Source organism: Macaca nemestrina, chromosome 18, assembly GCF_043159975.1.
Source record: "Macaca nemestrina isolate mMacNem1 chromosome 18, mMacNem.hap1, whole genome shotgun sequence".
NCBI lineage: Eukaryota > Metazoa > Chordata > Mammalia > Primates > Cercopithecidae > Macaca > Macaca nemestrina.
The window spans coordinates 74,989,830-75,008,396 of NC_092142.1; the positions used below are offsets into that span (position 1 = coordinate 74,989,830).

At 36.1% G+C, this 18,567-nt stretch overlaps 1 long non-coding RNA gene across 2 annotated transcripts; it reads right to left on the minus strand.

Moving 5' to 3' along the window:
- Nucleotides 1-5,793: 5,793 nt before the first annotated feature.
- On the minus strand, nucleotides 5,794-17,352 carry LOC139359780 (uncharacterized). Of its 2 annotated transcripts, none has more exons than XR_011616187.1 (3): nucleotides 17,112-17,352; nucleotides 6,956-7,021; nucleotides 5,794-6,190 (listed from the first exon to the last, which is right to left on the minus strand). It is a non-coding gene; the product is annotated as an uncharacterized lncRNA (long non-coding RNA). The 2 variants fall into 2 exon arrangements; XR_011616188.1 differs by lacking the exon at nucleotides 17,112-17,352 and adding an exon at nucleotides 12,946-13,018.
- Nucleotides 17,353-18,567: the final 1,215 nt, after the last annotated feature.

Below are 18,567 nucleotides of genomic sequence, written 5' to 3' on the forward strand. Positions count from 1 at the left end.
TAACTAACAAATAATTCCTGGTAAACCTCCATCATTCCTGACCTTGCTCCCCTCATCCTGTTTCTCAGATGATCCCCCTCTTGATTCAACTCTGACATGCTGGTATTCCTTGTAACTCGATCCTAGATCTTTCAGATCATATTCTACACATTCTTCCCCAGCACTCTCATCCCTTCCACAGATACGCTTATATTAAGTTAGTGCAAAAGTAATGGCGGCTTTGCCATTAAAAGTAATGGCAAAAATGCCATTATATTAGGTTGGTGCAAAACTGAGAGAGTTACTATTAGGTTGGTGCAAACGCAATTACTTTTGCACCAACCTAATAGTAACTCTCTTAACCAAACTCTGCCTAACCAATGTGCTGGCTTCACTGATACTCACTATTCCATGGTAAAATATATTCATTGATTCCCATAGCATGTTGAGCCACTGTGCCTGGTTGCCTGCATTTTTCACTTTTCCTTCTTCCAGTAGAGTTGTGTGCTTGTCTTTGTCAGTGGTTTTTGTTCCCAAACCTGTTTAGGCCAGTTGCATATGTTACTATATTGTGTATTTTTGTTGTATATTTTGGTAATTGAAAATAAATTCACCTGTAATCCCAGAACTTTGGGAGGCCAAGGCAGGTGAGGCCAGGAGTTCAAGACCAGCCTGGCCAACATGGTGAGACCCTGTCTCTACTAAAAATGCAAAAATTAGCCGGGCCTGCTGGCAGGCACATGTAGCCCCAGCTACTCGGGAGGCTGAGGCAGGAGAATCACTTGAACCTGGGCGGCAGAGGTTGCAGTGAGCTGAGTTCATGCTACTGTACTCCAGGCTGGGAGACAGAATGAGACTCCATCTCAAAAATAAATAAATAAAAAAGAAAAATTCATGCAAAGATAGTTGTTTCTATAAAAACCAAGTGGAATGGATTGGAAAAATTTGATAGAGAAAGTCACTTAAAAATTTTTCTGTTGATTTTTTTCTTTCTCTTTTTTAGAGACAGGGTCTTAGTCTGTTATACAGGCTGGAATGCGGTGGTGTGATCAGAGCTCACTGCAACCTTCAACTCCTGGGCTCAAGTGATCCTCCCATCTCTGCTTCCCTAGTAGCTGGGACTACAGGTGCTGGGACTACTACCACCACACCCAGCTAACTGTATAAATTTTATACAGACAGAGTCTCACTATGTTGCTCAGGCTGGTCTTGCTGTTGATTTAAAGATATAAAAAGGTAGGGAAGAAAAATAAAAATCCACAATTCTGCATGAATATATTTTTCACAAGTGTTTTTATGTTCTCGTTTTACTTAAAAAAAAAAAAGTCAGAAACAATGAAATAATGTATTGGGAATAAACTCCACACAAGAAAGATAATGGAAAACAAAAGGCAGTAAACCTATTTTGAAAGACTGAAAAATCTTTTGTGTTTGCAGTTAGGATAAAGTTAGGATGCAAGTTAGGATAAAATATTTAAAGTATATGACTATTTCATACTTTTACCTTCAGCTAACTTTTTTAGTTAAAAAAAAAAAACAAAATTTGGGAAAGTTAATGAGCAAAATATTTACAAAGGGTGAGGAGGGCTTAGAGAAACCAACAAAGAGTAATGCAGTGCCACAGATCTATTGACAGTGAGGGAGCCTCTGCCTCCTTTATACTTAAGGAAACCCAGGGAATGAAGCCATATGGAAGGTCCTTTTGTGATGGACCAGTTGAAGCGACCCAGCAAGAAAGAAGCCAAAAATTAAGCCACCAGCCTCCTCTTCTCCTGCCTCTGACTCCTGCTAATGTGCACTGCTACAGAGATTAACAAGAGATATGTAGCATAATCCATCACTTTTGTCGTTTATATCCACTCTTGATTTTTTATATGGGTGGGAAATTTATGCACTCAATGTGATGAATTCCCAAGGCTGATTAGATAATGTAACATTTTTAGGGAAATATTAATTAGAACATATTCCCCTCTGTAAATCTAAAATATTAGCAACACCATTGTGTGCTGTCTCCTCCTTAGAGCATTTGATAAAGGGACCGTTCACAGAAGTGTGGACAGGACTTAATGGCACCAAAAAAGGATATAGGGCTTTACTCTTTCTTCCCTCTTTAGGCTTTACTCTGCTTTTTCTTTTCTTTCTTTTTTTTTTTTGAGACAGAGTCTCACTCTGTCTCACTCTTTCTCCCAGGCTGGAGTGCAGTGACGCTATCTCAGCTCACTGCAACCTCTACCTCCTGGGTTTAAGCGATTCTCCCTCCTCAGCCTCCCGAGTAGCTGGGACTACAGGCGCATGCCACGACACCCGGCTAATTTTTGTACTTTTAGTAGAGACTGGGTTTCACCATATTGGCCAGGCTGGTCTCAAACTCTTGACCTCAGGTGATCCACCCGCCTTGGCCTCCCAAAGTGCTGGGATTGCAGGTGTGAGCCACCACGCCCGACTGGCTTTTCTCTTCTGAAAGAGTCGTGGCAGCTGCTTCCAAGAGAGGGTGGCTGTATGTAAAGAGCTACTTCCTTTCTTTGCTCCCAGTTTTTCATGTGACAGAAGCCCATCTCTTTTAATCAAAAGGAGTGGAGGAGGAGGACAGACCTTTTCCTTTTGTCTTTGTCCATAGAAATAGATTGTTATTCTTTTGTGTGTGTGTGTGTGTGTGTGTGAGTGTGTATGTCTGTAGGTATATAGATGTATATATACAGTCAGGTGCTGCATAATGACATTTGAGCCAATGATGGACCACATATATAATGGTGATTCCATAAGATTATAATGGAGCTGAAAAAATCCTATTGCCTAGTGACATCATAGCTGTTGTAATGTTGTAGCACACTTTATTTTTAATAAATTTATTGTAGCCTAAATGTACAGCATTGATGAAGTCTATAGTAGTATACAGTAATGTCCTAGGCATTCACCTTTACTCAGAGAAACTTCCTGTCATGCAAGCTCAATTCATGGTAACAATGCTATAGAGAGGTACCATTTAAAAAAATCCATATTTTTACTGTGTTTTGATATGTTTAGATACACAGATACTTACCATTGTGTTACAGTTGCCAACAGTATTCAGTACAGTAGCATGCTGTACAGGTTTGCAGCCTGGGAACAATGGTCTATATCATATAGCCTAGGGGTGCAGTAGGTGATACTGTGCTTGTGTAAGTGCACTCGATGATGTTGGCACAACAACAGAATTGCCTAACGATGCATTTCTTGGAACATATCCCTGTTGTTAAGCGACACCTGACTGCATTTTCAAAAACTAACATTTTCAGCAGTTTTCAGCTCTCCCTATAAACACCGAAATAAAAATAAAAATGTAAGCATTTGTCAAGAAACAGTGAGACATTGAGAAGTGGGTAAATTAATGAAATTATCATTTGCATATAGAAAATAACATAAGTTGATTATTGGTACATGCTCAGAAATCTGTAAGAAGATATTTCATAGCATACCTGGAATATTATGAAAAATTTTATATTTTCTCATGGATAATTATAATCGATTTGTGCTTCTCTATTTCTATATAAAGACCTGTCTTTGAATTGTGCTCTACATGTACACACAGAAAAAAATACCCATTGTGTATTTCAACCATTTATAATTGTTCAATAATACTAAGTAGAATGGCATGAATAATTTGTCATTGGCATTAGCCTGTATTTTTTGTAACTATGAAGATTATTTTTAACTAAGTCATACTATCAGATGTTTTTGATGAGAATCACTCCTGTGAAGCTCTTTGCCAGAAACACACACACCCAAACACACACTTTTTAACTGTATGGATTATTCAATTTAAGTTGACATGAAAATGTACTTTGTAAATTTGCTAATGAAAGACAATCTTTGAGATAAGCAAAACAAGGCATTGACTACAGTTTGACCAAATCAGCCTTTTTAAAAACTGTGAGATCAATCAGTTCCTTGCAAATCATCAGTAAATCTGATGTATAGCATTACATTTTTATTTTTACAGATTTTAATTTCTCGGTTTAATTACTCTGCATTCCTCTGGTTAGAAAAACAACCTGATGAGTTATTTTTATTTATAGCGTTTCCATTCAATGTGCTTATGATTATATTTCAGTGCATTGGAAATTTGCAATCATCTATTTCAGTGCCTTTAAAGTTTTTTTTTTGGAATTAAGTTTTTGATAAAGGTTAAAGAACTGTTTTTAAAGATAAAATATTATTTGCTAAGATGCTCAGTAAGGAAATGTGCAAATACGTGGATTACAAAATCATTACAAAGAGATGACATTATAATTTGTATTTGGCAAAATCATTCAGTTTTATAATCATTAGACCTTTATAGAGTATTTCCAAATGAAGACCTGTGTGGCACAAGATAACTTCAATTTGTGCTCAGAAATGTATAAATTTGATGTTAATAATACAAAAGAAGTCTACTCTTATTTAGTAGGCACCTTGTGAGCAATGTAACCATTGGGCTATATCAGCACACATTTCAGATTCTTTAGCTTGGCTTGAAAGACCTCTCATGGCCTCCTCCTCCAGTCCTACTCTGATCACTACTCTTTGACAGCTGTGCTGATCTTACTTGAATTTCTCTAAATGCCTTCCTCTTTTTGGTTTCTGGTCTTCTTGCATGCTTGTTCTTCTCCCTATCTTGACTGCCGTTCCTGCCCCTACATTGCCACCTTTTCATTGAACCAAGTCCAAATAATCTTCCAGCACCAGTCTACATGTCATCTTATGTATGTAATGATGCCCAACAACTGTTTATTAAATGCATTATCTGGTCCCACTTGACTAGGGTAGGCTATCTGGCTACATATATGTTCTTATTGCCCCTTCAAATGCTAAGACAGCGCTCATCAACTATTACTGTAATTTCTTTTTAAATTTTTTAAAATGTATTTTTATTCCTATTTATTTATTCATTTATTTTAACTTTAAGTTCTGGAATACATGTGCAGAACGTGCAGGGTTGTTATATAGGTATACATGTGCTGTGGTGGTTTACCGCACCTATCATCTCGTCACCTAAGTTTTAAGGCCTGCATGCATTAGCTATTTGTCGTGATGCTCTCCCGCCCCTCCCCCGGCACCGCCCGACAGGCCCCAGTGTGTGTTGTTCCCCTACCTGTGTCCATGTGTTATTATTGTTCAATTCCCACTTATGAGTGAGAACATGCGGTGTTGGTTTTCTGTTCCTGTGTTAGTTTACTGAGGATGATGGCTTCCAGCTTCATCGTTGTTCCTGCAAAGGACATGATCTCATTCCTTTTTGTGGCTGCATAGTACCACATATGATATACACATAGTGTATATTATACACATAGAGTGGTGTGTGTGTACCACATTTTCTTTATCCCGTCTATCATTGATGGGCATTTCGGTTGGTTCCATGTCTTTGCTGTTGCGAATACTGTTGCAACAAACGTAAGTGTGCATGTATCTTTATAACGGAATGGTATATATGCCTTTGGGTATATACCCAGTAATGGGATTGCTGGGCCAAATGGTGTTTCTGGTTCTAGATCCTTGAGGAATCATCACAATGTCTTCCATAATAGTTGAACTAATTTACATTCCCACCAACAATGTAAAAGCATTCCTATTTCTCCATAGCCTCACCAGCATCTGTTGTTTCTTGGCTTTTTAATAATTATTACTGTAATTTCTTATTTAATGCACTTGTCTCCCTTGCAGGATATTTAGCTCAGAGGAGGCAAAGCAATGACTATCATGTTTCTCCTTTAAATTCTGCCACCTGTCACCAAGACTGCCCTGTAATAGATGCTCATAAACATTTGGGTAAATGAATCATTTCACAAATCAGACTCATTATGGATCACAAAATATTTTAATGCATCATCTAGAAGAGGTAAGGAATGTAAGTGGGGCAGAGCCCTCAGCATGTTACAAATAACACAGCATATTGGGACAGTAGATCCAGAGGACCACTTCAGAGGGTGGAGATGGTCAGAGGTTGTGGAGAAGCTGTGTTCCTACGTCATGTGAAGCTGGTGTGGCCACTGGACTCTTCAGCAGGACAGGCCTTAGCATTTTACCTTTCTAGAGCATGCATATGCCGCGTCGCTTCAAAGCTGGTGCATTGAGTAATTTCCTTGTTGAAAGAACTCCAACCAAAGCATTAGCAGTCTGTACACCCAGTTCACAGTGCAGCAACTCAGGGGCTGCTGAAGACACTCAGCTTGGTTCACACAGTTGATCTTTCTGCCTGGAAGTCACACCCGACAGTGTTCAGAGTTCATATTTTTTATACTAATGAAATCAAGAATTGTAAAGAGCCCTAAGGTCAGAAGTGACCCATGCAGTGATGGGAACGTAGCAGTGAAAGATATATATATGAATGAAGTAATTGCCAATTTGGTAACTATAATTTCCCACTTGGTTTAAATGAGATCTTCCTTGCTCACAATCAGCATGTGAACCAGTGCCCCTGCGGGGGCACTGCCAGGCTCAGAGCTGTGCTGTCTGACTGGTTTTTGCATTCTTAAATATTCCTTTTCATTCCTCCTGTCCCCGTACTCCTCATGCCAGACACTTTCATCTTTAAATCCAGTTGTTTTTGTCAATATTATTAGAATGACAAATCATATCCTGTAGATTGTCAAATGCATTTATTTACAACAGGCTCCGTAAAAGCTCTCTGAAGTCTGGGGTTGGAAGAGCAACAGCTAACAACTTGCCGGCAGAATCGTTAATCAAATTAAATTGGGGTTTCTAAGCCTTAATATAGGACCCTATCAGGTAATGCCGAGCAAGGCTTCACCTTCTGCAGAGGCTGTAGACAGCGAGCCTGTCACATGACTGCTCTGCCTGCAAGGAGCTCAGGCCAAGAACTTCGCCTGTCATTTTCATTTCCTTATGAAAATCAGCTACTGATGCTTTGAAGAACAGAATACCAATTAGACCATTTGGGGCATGAAGGTAATTTAGTGGGTTAAGAAACAAAAATACTGTCATCAATTCTGTTGCTTACAGCAAATTAGCAGGTGGTCCAGAGAATGAGGGAGGTGATGCACTTTCATGGGCCCAGTTTCCCAAGCTGCAATAAGAAGACATGTTCATCACTGAAAGCAGGCATAGCTTTTGGACATGTTAGCACTTATTTTTTTTTAAGTGTGGAAACAACTCTTAATTTTCCTGTGAATCAGAACTGCAGCTGGGTAATAATTTTCCTCCCTGGTTGAGGTTACCTTTAACTCCCAATTCAAAACTGTATTACATTGACTAGAAGGTACAGATATCAAACCAAACAATTATGCATATACCTTTTTTTCTGACAGGAATAAAGCCATTTTATACTTTATGAATGACAATTTACAGAGGTTCACAGATGATTTGATCACCTTATCCAATTTACATAAATGCAATATAAAGAGAGATTTATGTTGCCAAATTGGACAGGGTAAATTTTTGAGTTTTCTTAAAGCGTCCTGCAAACTGTTGTCTTCTTACTCTCAACCCCAGTTTTCTCGACACAGGGTCTCTACTGGATTTATTGTCTCTGAGTGGGAAAGTGATGGAAAGACCTAAATAAAGGACTCAGTGTAAAATGTGGGAATCACTGAACAGAAGCAGGTTTCAAAGTGACTTGCCTTATCAGAAGCCAGAAATGATTAAATCTGTAAGAGTTAAAATCGTGTGATGCTGGCATAAATAGATCAATGAAACAATTTACATAGCCATTAAAGAGACTCTAATGTGATGCATATAATTAAAATGAAAAGGAATGGATTATTTAAAAAATTACTGGGATAATTAAGCTGAATGCGGTGGCTCATTCTTTAGTCCCTGCCACTCCAGGGGGCTGAGGCAGGCAGATTGCTTGAGATCCCTTTCGGGCTTCAGTGCACTATGATTGCACTTGTGAGTAGCCACTGCATTTCAACCTGGGCAACATAGTGAGACCGTGTCTCTTAAAAAAAAAAAAGATTAATCATGTAAGCTAGTTAGACCTTACAGGGGATATTAACCTTGCTTGATTTGTACACATAATCAAAACTTAATTTGAGCTATTTACTATAAATGCATATTGTCCTAATCCCTTTGTGCTACTCTAACAGAATACCTGAGACTGGATAATTTATAGAGAACAAAAATTTATTTCTCATAGTTCTGGGGCTGGGAAGTGTAAGATCAAGGTGCCAGCATCTGGTATCTGGTGAGAGTCTTCTTGCTATGTCCTCATGGCAAAAGAATGCAAGAGGGTGAACTCACTCCTGCAAGCCCTATTCATTTATTTATTTAATTTTTGAGACAGGATGTCGCTCTGTCACCCAGGCTGAAGTGCAATGGTGTGATCTCAGCTCAATGCAACCTCTGCCTCCCAGGTTCAAGCAATTCTCCTGCCTCAGCCTCCTGAGTAGCTGGGACTATAGGCTTGCATCACCAGCCCAGGTAATTTTTGTATTTTTAGTAGAGACGGGGGTTCACCATGTTGCCCAGGTTGGTCTTGAACTCCTGACCTCAGGTGATCCACCCGCCTCAGCCTCCCAAAATGCTGGGACTACAGGTGTGAGCCACCAAGCCCAGCCTTCACAAGCCCTTTTTATAGAGGCATTAATTCATTAATGAAGGCAGAGCCCTTATGACCTAAGCACCTCCCATTACTCCCCACCTCCCAACACTGTGGCATTAAGGGTTACGTTTTCAACATATGAATTTTGGGGGACACATTCAGACCATAGCACCTATATTAAAGAAAAACATAACTTAATTGCAGCCAATCAGAAGTGGCCAATAAACTTACATAACTAGAGACCTTACATAACTAGAAACCTTATTTGGTTAGACCAAATAAGGCAACTGTATAACTGTAACCAATCAAATATTTCCTTTGCTTTACTTCCTTGTTAATTCTATAAGGTCCTTTCTCTTGAGTTTTCCTGATGGAGATTCTGAAACACTTCTGATTTGGAGCTGCCTGATTTGTGAATTAATGTTTGCTCAAGGCAACTCTTTAGAATTTTGTTGTGCCTCAGTTTACCTTTTTAACAAAACAGACACACACACATACGTACACACACACATATCTTGGAATTTTTGTCACACCAAATATGAACAAATTTTGAACTGTTTTAAAATTTGTACTGAAATAGTTGATATCACAATAAAATCTACAAATGTATTAGATGCCTAAATAAAGGTATTTCTGATTTCTCCAGAAGAAATAGTCTTCAGAAGAAATAGTATAGTAAACCCTAGTATACTAAGTGACACACAATATATCTTCTGTATATCAAAGGCACTACAAAAAAGTGTAAAGATCCATGACAAACTAAAAGAAATTACAACATTTATGACAAAATAATAGTTAATAGATATTTAAAATATACATGTCATACAAATCTTGAGAAAGAACATAAAAACAAAATTGGAAAACGATATGGACGGGTATTTTAAAGGAAAATGAAATACCGATTATGACTAAACTTAGGATAAATTGACCAGTAATTTTTAAAAAATCATTAAATACCAGGCTATAGTGAGCACTCAAAATACGCCAATTGATTGAGGGCCTGATGAGACAGAGAGGGGAGGAGCATGCTTACTAAACGGGCTCCATTCTTCTGAGCTCACCAGGTTTGGTTGGGTTACTGGCCAGGTCCAGGATTGTTTTGCCTGCACAAGGTGAATCAATCATTTTGACCTGGGTTTTGCGAAAGAGAAAAGATTTATTTGCAAGGCCGCTGAGTGAGGAGGTGGAAGAACAATTTTCACATCCTCCTCCCTGAAGATAAGGTTTATCATGGGTTAGGGAAGTGGGGTGGTTTAAGGAATGGGGAAATGCTATTGGCAGTGAAGAAAAATGGGAAAAATTAAGTAACAAGTTAGTTCTGGGCAAGCATAGTCAGGGTTGATGGTATTTCCTAGGACATATGTACAGAAAGTGGTGATGCTAGCTCACTGTAGCCTGGTATTTAATTGCTTTTTTTTTAAATTACTGGTGAATTTATCTTAAGTTTGATAGTAATCGGTATTTCAATTTCCCTTAAAATATCCATGTCTATCTTTTTAAATTAGATTTTGTTTCTGTGTTCTTTCTCAAGATTTGTATGACATGTATATTTTAAATATCTCTCTTTTAACTATTATGCTGTCCTAAATGTTGTAAATTTTTTTTTTAGTTTGTCATTGATCTTCATACTTTTTCATGATGTCTGATACACGGAAGATATATTGTGTGTGGTTTCAATGGTGATCTGAGGGTGGAGTTTTTGGTCTTCTAAAGTCAAAAGGTCATTTCTTGGGCATTTGTACAGTTGAAGGGTTCGTGGTCTCAGCTGGTTTGAGCTGGACAGGGGCTGGTCCAAGTTCCTGAAAAACAACTGAAGTGACCATTACCATGGTGACCTATGAATGTTATCTATAACATAGCCAGGGAAGGTTAAGTTTTAGTGTTCATCAGTATAGGCTTCAGCAACCATGGCCTTCAGCTTCATGGAAAAAGAAAAAAAACAAAAACAAAAACAAAAAGCAAATGACCAGAAGCAAGCAGGGCAGGCAGACCTGATCAAATTAACCTCTCAGTTTCAGTTGTGCCCATCTATGGATGGCCAGAGCTCCTGCTGGCTGCCATTCTATTTGGCATCTTCCCCAGGTTTCAGACAACCGCTTGGCCTTTTGTCCCTCTAGAAAAGAGATGGTGTAGCTTTCTTGTGCTGCTGGCCTCAGAACTCTGCCCCGTGCCCCGTCCGTGTGCTTGACATTCACCTGCAGGTTTGTACAGAGTGCCTCAATTGCCCTATTGAGTTGGGCATCAGTTTCCCATGAAAATATATCATGCTAAATAAGACAACCTTAAAAATTGTTTTTTGTATGGAAACTTGACATTATGCTATGAAAATTACATGTTGGCCAGCCCTAAAATAAAAAGAAATTGTAATATATGTTATATTTAACATATATTTAATTTTTATATGTTATATTTAATGTATGTTTAATTTTTTTCACTAACACTGACAAAACAAGCAGAAACATAAGCTAAGAAATTGAACCTTGCAACAGTGAGAGAAGAGCACCATTAAACTAGGAATGTTGTAGAAACACTGATGAACCCTAACCCCAACCCTAACCCTAAGCCTGTGCATTGTGTGCTGTTTTCTCTCAGTGAGTGGAACTGTTTCTCAAAAAGAGATCTCTGTAAGCAAGTGTTTAGAACAAGCTTCTGAGGGATATTTCTTACTGAACAAGAAAAATATTGCTGGCATACCTCACTTGAGGAAAATTCTCCCTGAAAAAATAAGTATAAAACAGAAAACTATATAATGACCATTAAGATGAAATAAATGTATTAATAGAGGCATTTAAGAATATGAGAAACAACCTTGATTCGTAAATTCAGAAACTAAGAATAGAAATCAACATCAACAACAAAACCAAACCCAGGAATAAAGACAGTTGATGGAACAAAAAAGAAAGAAAAAGACAAAATGGTGTCAGAAATTAATAACAATTTATACAATTTCCAAGGGAGGATAAATTGAATTTTAACTTTGAATATTGATAAAAGGCAGGATAGCAGTCTTTCGCAGGATAGCATAAAAATGGGACTTTAAAGAAGGAGTGAAAAAGCAAAAATGGAAAGTAGTAGAAATAGGAGACAGAAAAAGAATAACGTTCATAGTGTTTTACTTACTGAAGAACAGCAAAAAAAGTAGAAAAGAAATATTTAAATTTATAATCCAACAAAACTTTCTACATACATGGATGAATGTGTTGCATATATGTGTTCATATTGTGTATACATGTATACACATATGTACCACATATATACATATATACACATGTATTGTGTACATATTACATGTTACATAATATACATATATGTACATATACACACTATGTACACATATGTATTATGTATATACACATGTGTATTACATATATACATGTGTGTATATGTGTGTACATGTATAAACACATGCATAAGTAATGCACATATGTATTATGTATATGTATATAATACATACATTTTATATATATGTGTATTATGTATATACACACACACATAGACATATCTACACACATACATTTACCTGCATGCACAGACACCCACATATCTTCTAAAGTCAGTAACATCTTATTTAATGAGAAAGAGTAGTAATGTTTCCAAGAATTAGGGCAGTACACCCACAACATCTGCTTCTATTCAGTACATTAATGCAAGTATTAATCAATGCAATTAATCAAGAGAAATGGCTGAGGCATAAGAATAGGTAAAGAAGTAAAACTATCTTTATTTGTAGCTGACAGGAACATATACCTGGAAAACTCTTAAAAATCAATGATGAAACAAACTTTTAAAATTCAGTAAGTTATTTAGATATATAATTAACACACAATTCGTAGGATTATTTGAAGAAAAGTTTAAAACATTTCCGAAAAACACTACAGTAGACTTAAACAAATGGAAAGACATTTCTTGTTTTCAGATAGGGCAATCCAAAATCATAAAGATGTTAGTACTGCCTAAGTTTTTCTCTAAATTTTAACTCATACCTTCCAAAAAAATAGCAATTATTTTTAATGGAATTAGGCTAGGTCATACTAAAGTTCATGTGGAAAAAATAACTGTAAGAATAGCAATAAAAATAATGAAAATGGTAAAGTAGGCGGGAACAAGCTTTTCCAGACATTACTATAAATTCTCTAAACCTCAAGTAATTTGGCACTGGTACATGGAATGACAAATCAAATTGTGAAATAGAATGGAGAGCCAAGAAATAAACTCAGATACGTATGGAAATTTAGTGTATGATAAAGGCTGCAGATGAACTTATAATAAATGGTGCTGGAAAACTTAGTAGGCAGTTACAAACAGATAGAATTAATTCCATAATTAACAGTGAAATGCACTATTCCCCAAAAATATAAATCAAAATAGCATAAAGAACAAATGATAATGTCACATAGCATATAATTTAGTATACAATATCACGAAAGAAAGAGAATGCTGTTGCTTACTGGTAACTGTTTAAGAAAGTCAGGAAGTAAACTTTGCTATGTAATATTATAGGCACAAATCTGTGAAGAAAAAACAAAATTTCCAGAGAGATAGTCAAATTTATCATCATTAAAAACTGATAGAACAGACAGTTAAAAATAACCAAGGATAAAGATCTTTTGAACATTATTAATACTCTATATTTAATAGATAAGCATAGAACTTTGCATCTGTGCTGTGTTGGGTGCTACCTACACTTACAGTAAAAGTGAAATAACTTTCCATTTTCATTAAGATTTAAGGTGCCATTTGGTAGAAATGATGTATATAACTTATGAAGTATGTGTACAAACAGACATATTTATATATTTCATGCATATTATGCATATAAAAATGAAAGCATATTCTAAAATATGTCAAATATGTCAAAATTGAATAAAGTCAATGTTATATGAAATCCCTCTATTATTCATGTTCCTGTTAAAAGTATGATAAAATACAATTTAATAAACAAGAATATGCGACTTTAAATTTCTTTTGGAGGATATTATTTTTAGACTTATAAAATAATTTTCACAAGATAAATGTTAAGGTGTATTATGTTTATGACTGAATAAATATATATATTTCTGATTATAAATCCATTCAACTTAAATGTAACTATTAAAAATATAGTAAGTACATAAGGAAACACATAAAAATTACCCATAGTTCCTCTAAAAAGAGATAACCACTTTGCTATTTTGTGGAAATCCCTTCAAGTTACTTAATCTATTATTTGAGCACTATGTGAATAATGGCTGTATAATTTTCTATTGTACTAAAATAATAATATTTTATTGATGGACATTTGAGAGGCTCACATTTTTTCATTTTTATTAAAAAATTATAAACAAGCTGACACACTCCTATACTTTTCTAATAATTACCAATAACACATCTTAAAATGTGTATGTCCTGTCTCAAAGTGTTTAAAAATATTTTATGCTGTGAAATTCTGTAATTAAACAGAGATACTGATAAATTAAGAGGGTTCATTTCATGACAAGGATGATAGATAATAGTTTATTATTTTTTTTTTAGAGAGTTACTAAGTGGAATTGATAGAGACAATATATACTTTCTGTAAAAAATTGCATATTAAAAATTATAATAGGCCGGGCGCGGTGGCTCACGCCTGTAATCCCAGCACTTTGGGAGGCCGAGGCGAGTGGATCATGAGGTCAGGAGATCAAGACCCTCCTGGCTAACATGGTGAAACCCCATCTCTACTAAAACTACAAAAAATTAGCCGGGTGTGGTGCTGGGCGCCTGTAGTCCCAGCTACTCGGGAGGCTGAGACAGGAGAATGGCATGAACCCGGGAGGCGGAGCTTGCAGTGAGCTGAGATTGCGCCACTGCACTCCAGCCTGGGCGACAGAGCGAGACTCCGTCTCAAAAAAAAAAATAAAAAATAAAAAAAAAATTGTAATAATAGAGCTGACCAATGGAACATTTTTAAAGCATGTTGGTACCAATAACATATCACAACAGGTGGTGAGTAGGATATTGGTCAACTGCATGAGTTTTGTCCAAGCTGGGGCACTTCTGAGAGTTGAAATAGTGCAACATTAATATTTATGTTCAGGGTATGGCAGTTAACCTGGACTGTTCTCCCTAAACTGAGACATGTGGTCAGTATAATACCATATTTCTATAACACTATATTTCAGTGTGTATTAGTCTATTCTCATGCTGCTAATAAAGACATACCTGAGACTGGGTAATTTATAAAGAAAAGAGGTTTAATTGGCTCACAGTTCCACACAGCTGAGGAGGCCTCACAATCATGGCAGGAAGTGAAAGAGGAGCAGGGCCACGTCTTACATGGTGGTAGGCAAGACAGTGTGTGCAGGGAAACTCCCCTTTATAAAACCATCAGATCTCATGAGACTTGTTCACTATCATAAGAACAGCATGGGGGAACTGGCCCTGCTCTTTACACATAGGGATTATTACAATTCAAAGTGATATTTGGTTGGGGACCCGGACAAACCATATCACAGTGATTTTGATTTATATTAGTGCACATTTAATCCATAAATAAAAGATCACAATGCCTTTGACTCAAGATAAAGCTAGGAAAAAAGGAAGAAAATATACTTAATTTGCAGCCTTTGAGCTTATATGGAGCTAGTAGTACATTAAGATAATGCAATGAACTGAATGTTTGTGTCATCCCCAGATTTATATGTTGAAACTCTAATCTCTGTGTGATGGTACTTGGAGGTAGAGCATTTGAGAGGTAATTAGGTAATGAGGGTGGAGCCCTCATGAATGAGATTAGTGCCCTTGTAAGGAGAGGTCAGAGAGCTAGCTCTTTCTCTTTCTGAGGATATGTTAAGATACAAAAAGAAGTTGGCAGTCTACAATCTGAAAAAAGACCCTTACCAGAACCTGGCCATGCTTGCACCCTGATCTTGAACTTCCAGCCTCTAGAACTTTGAGAAATAAATGTCTATAGTTTATACGCCACCCAGTCTATGGTATTTTGTTATAGCAGCCCAAAATCACTAAGATTTTCTGAGTTACTTTTGCGTTTAATTTATTGGTTAACATAAGTGGTCAAATTATGTGATTAAACATTTTTTTTACAGTTGATTCTACCATGTTTCAATTATAATTTATTTTTCAATTTTTAAAAATGATGTAAAGTAGAAATTTAATTACCATTTGGACATTTTGTTGTTGTTTGGGGGGCATGCAAAGTGTTGAGAATATGAGATCTCACCCAAGTTGCAAAGAGCATATCTAGCATCCAGATATTAGTATTTAAACACAATTCCAACAAAATGAGAACAAGTGCACCATGAAGAATGAGCCGTGCAATGTGTTTTTGTATCAGAAAACAAAACATTCCTTAAAAAATTTATAGAACGTATCAAAAGACTGAGAAGACGGTTTAACAAGACGTACAGCCCTATATACTACCGTTAATTTTGATGGTGGCTTTGTCTTTGTAAATATGAAATGTTACCTGACGTGATAAGCAGTTTGTTTAATATCCTTACAGACTCTTTGGTGTTTAAAATTATTTCAAAATAAAAAGTTGTAATAATCGGGGTTTTTAAATTTTTAATTCCTGTGAACTAATTTATGTGTTTTACAAGGTGAGGTGCAGGAATAAAGGAGGCACAATTTTTAGGTTTCCCAGAATAAAATATATTTGCGTATTGTTTTACAAATCAAATAACCATGTTAAGTAATAATTACTATGTCTATTATACTGAGGGTCAATAGAACTAATTAATTTGTCTAAGGTATTGCAGCTTAGCAAGATCTATATAACACAATCCCAAAGGTAGTTTTCTCAGTATAATATATTCAATGTCAAGTATTTTTCCATGGGTTGATTTTTCACTCACTCTTTTGCTTATCTATATAATCCATAGATAATTATTAAAATAATTGTCAGGAAGTATGTCAATTAATACATTAACTCTTAAAATATTAAAGCTATCTTTCATGTTAAAGTGATTTTCTAAATCTATATGTAATAATTAATTTAAAAACTTTTTCATCTAAATTATTGAGAATAAGACTCAGAAACACTATATAAACAGGATAGAAATCAAGCAAAATTACCAAATAAAACTTGCACAAATGCTTCTCACTGGCTAAATTAATATTAAATAAAATTTAAATAAAATGGAATATTAAGAATTCATGTACAAAATCTGTATTTAAGAATTAATTAGTATGAATATCTCATTCTTTATAAATTATGTTAAATAATCATTTTGTTCTTAGAGAATATACTACCTGCTGCCTCAATTCTTAAATGCTCATTTACAACTTTAAAAGACAGATACTTGCCTGTGGTGAAAAACTCAATCTGCTAATTACGACCATTAATTTAGATGGTGGCTTTGCCTTTGTAAATATGAAATATTAGCAGATGTGATCAATAATGCATTTTAAATCTAAAAAGCCCCCAAAATATATAAGTGCTTTTTACATTTTATTTAAATGTGTCTATATATCAAAATGTTCATTTGTATACATTTGTGAACAAATATGTATTTTCTCAATGTATTTTCTTTCTATATTGATACTTATATATACATATTCTCTCTCCCATAGGGTAATGTAGTAATTTTCTTTCAAAATATTTTCACAGGCTTAAAAATGGATACATTTAACTTACCCATAAAAAAGCAGTTACACTTCAAGCTTAGAATTAAGAATCAATTGATTCTTAGATGAACAAAAGAAAATTCTACTAGAAATTCTAGATCTTGGTTTTCTTAGGAAGACTGTGTGGCAGACAAATGGTAAGGTGGCACCTCTAATCTCTTCTCCTGATGGTCATTGCTTTGTGTGGCCTCCTCCCCTTGAGTGTGAGTTAGGACCTGTGACTTGCTTCTAAGCCATGGAAATGGCAAAGGTGGTGGATGTAATGTCATACATGGGATGACATCACTTTATGTAAAACACTCTACTGTTAGCAGACTTGTTCTAGAGACTCTCCTTGCTGTCTTGATGAAGTAAGCCACTATGTTAGTAAAGTCCAATGGCAAAGAACTGTGGGCAGCCTCTAGGAAGCGGGGTGGCCTCTGGTAACTCTAGGCAGTCACTAAAACATGAAAGAAGCCTTCAGCTGATAGAAAGCAAGAAGCCCAGGCCTTCAGTTCTGTAGACACTAGGAAATTAATTATGCCTTATGATCTGAGTAAGAGTAGAAGTTGATTCTTTCCCGTTCTAACCTCCAGATGAGAACACAGCCCAGCTTCCACCTTGATTTTAGCTTTGTGAAACCCTAAGTAGCAGAGTACCCTGCTAAGCTTATCCACAGAAACCATGAGATAATAAGTGTGTGTTTTTTTAACGTTAATTTTGTGGTAGTTTGTTACCCAGCAATAGAAAACTAATATGGATAACCTTCTTTTATATTCTGGGTTCCCTAACACAATTTGAAATTGAAGGATGTTAGTATGACTAAAAAAGAAAATAAGACAGGGTTTAGCTGCAAACTATCAATCTGAAAACTTATTGGAATTTTAAAATATTAAATACAATTAAGGAGCTTTCTTTTCATTAGATTTCTGCTGAAAGATTAGGCAAAAACAAACTAAGTAGAGATCATTCTTCTAAAATAATTCCAGAGAGGATTTAAATTCTTAATAGTAATTTTTGAAAAATTATTAAATTGCTTTTCATCTTAGTTGATAGGGTATTGGACAGTCACTGATATGGCTTTATGCAGAAATAAATGAATACAGTTTAGTATCCGTGAACTGCAGACAAATAGATTGACATATATTATTTAAAAATACAATGGTTATGGGCCAGGCATGGTGGCTCACGCTTGTAATCCCAGCACTTTGGGAGGCCAAGGTGGGTGGATCATGAGGTCAAGAGATTGAGACCATCCTGGCCAACATGGTGAAACCCCGTCTCTACTAAAAATACAAAAAAAAAAAAAAAAAAAAAAAAAAAATTAGCTAAGCTTGGTGGCGTGTGCTTGTAGTCCTAGCTACTTGGGAGGGCTGAGGCAGGAGAATGGCTTGAACCCAGGAGGTGGAGGTTGCAGTGAAGCAAGGTCGCGCCATTGCACTCCAGCCTGGGCGACAGAGCAAGACTCCATCTCAAAAAAATAAATA